This window comes from Talpa europaea, assembly GCF_964194135.1.
Source record: "Talpa europaea genome assembly, chromosome: 16".
Classification (NCBI taxonomy): domain Eukaryota; kingdom Metazoa; phylum Chordata; class Mammalia; order Eulipotyphla; family Talpidae; genus Talpa; species Talpa europaea.
Window position 1 is genome coordinate 38,185,347 of NC_140084.1, and position 2,009 is coordinate 38,187,355.

The 2,009-nt window shown below is 45.9% G+C and overlaps 1 pseudogene across 1 annotated transcript; it reads right to left on the minus strand.

Annotated features, from left to right (window-relative positions):
- Positions 1–868: 868 nt before the first annotated feature.
- On the minus strand, positions 869–1,763 carry LOC311186446 (translationally-controlled tumor protein-like; annotated as a pseudogene). The gene is made up of 2 exons: positions 1,269–1,763; positions 869–992 (listed from the first exon to the last, which is right to left on the minus strand). The product of its transcript is annotated as a translationally-controlled tumor protein-like (transcript).
- Between the last annotated feature and the right edge of the window lie 246 nt (positions 1,764–2,009).

A 2,009-nucleotide genomic window follows, 5' to 3' on the forward strand; every position in this document is an offset into this window, starting at 1 on the left:
TTTCAGTTGGAGGGAAAACAATTAGACCTGTCTTCTGAAATCTTCATAAACTTCCTCTGTATTACACTTTTGCCTATAAAACCATCACTCACTTGGGGCCTCCCCGGTGGAGCAGCGGTTGAGCGCTGGGTTGCGAAGCTGCCTGCGGCCTCTGCGGCGCCGGTTCAATCCCCGGCTGCTCCCCGGCCACCGGAGGAGGGTCCCACATGGCGCGCAGACCTCTCCTGCCGCCCGCTGCTCCCCTCAGCAGTGTACTTCGGTCCCTCTGCCTGCTCTGCTCCCCGCTCTGGCTCTGGTGAATTCTCTCACCCTCCCGTGCTTCTGACTGTACCCAGTGCATGTATAAACAAACAAACAAACAAATAAATAAATAAATAAAATGCCTCTATTAAAAATAAATAAATAAATAAATAAAAAAAATAAAACCATCACTCACTTACAGGAAAACAAGCCATCTTACGATGAAAAGGCGTGAAGGAAACATAAATGCTTATTGCTAAGTGAAAGCAGCAGGTCTGAAAGGTCTGCAGACTGTAAGGCGCCGGATAGAGGATGTTCCGGAAAAGGGGAAACCATGGAGACAGCGTTTGGGATGTATGAGTAGGTCAACACACAAAATTTTTAGGGCAGTGAAACTACTCTGTGATCCTTTCATGGGGGACTCACGTCATTTCACGTAGAATGTACATCACGGAGAGTGAACACCTACGTGAACTATGGACTCTGGATCACTATTACCTGTCCATAGAGGTTCCTTTTTTTTTTTTGAGTTTAAATGCATTTTATTTTTACACAATCTACAAGACATGTTTTTCTTAAAAACAATGCCTCCACTCCAAATAAATCAAGGTCAAAATAAATGAATAGCTCAAGATGACATCAGTCTCATTTGTCTGTCCTGGTGTTGTGTCAATGAAAAGCAGCAGCCAGTTATGATGACAGGTGATAGATCCAAGTAATTGCCAAATTTGTTAATATTTTTCCATTTCTTTCTTTTAAAAAAAAGATTTATTTATTTATGCATACAAGAGCTGGGGTACAGGCCAGAGATGGGGGGGAGTGAGAGGATTCACCAGAGGCAGAGTGGGGAACAGAACAGGCAGACTGACTGAAACATACTCCTGAGGGGAGGAGCAGGCGACTCAGGAAAGGTCTGCTTCACCATGTGGGTTGCTCCCTGCCTGGCTGGGGAACGAACTTGTGCTGCAGATGCTGGGGATTGCCTCATAGTGCTGTGCTTAACCCCTTGTGCCACCAGGGAGGCCCACATTTTTCCATTTCCAAACCCTCTTTAAAGAAAATCAGATATGGTGTCACACCGTCCTCACGGTAGTCCAGCAGAGCAACCATACCATCTGGATTCATGTTTTCACCAATAAAGAATTGGTAGTTTTTGAAATTAGCAAGGATGTGCTTGATTTGTTCTGCAGCTCCTGTCATAAAAGGTTTTACTCTTTCTTGTCTCTGTTCTTCAAGTTTGCCTTTAATTGATTTCATATAATCTCTGATGCACTTCTTGTAGGCTTCTTTTGTGAACTGGTTTCCTGCAAGTGATAGTTCTTGACAATGTCAATACCCATGATTACTGTGCTTTGGTACCTTCCCCCTCCGGGCCTTCAGTGGAGCGAGTCATCAATGTTACCCTCTGTTCTACGGACCATCTTCCCCTCCACCTCCAGGTACAGTCCGCCCGAGATCTCCCAGATTTTGTAGATGTGGGAGAACATCTCATCATGGCTGATGAGGTCCTGGTAGATAATCATGATGGCGGCTCAAGGGAGACAACGGTGGCACTAGCTTAGCAGGAGCCGGGAGCTTGGAGCGAGCGTGTGGTGCAGCCGGAGCAGCGCTAGGAGGTAGAGGGGAGCGGGCGGGAAAGCCATGGAAGTTCCTTGATTGTAACAAATGGGCCACTCTGTTCTTTTGAATCATTGTTTTTGTGTCCTTTGGGTAGATCCCTAGGAGTGGAATTGCTGGGTCATATGGTAGTTCCATTTTTAGTAGACTAA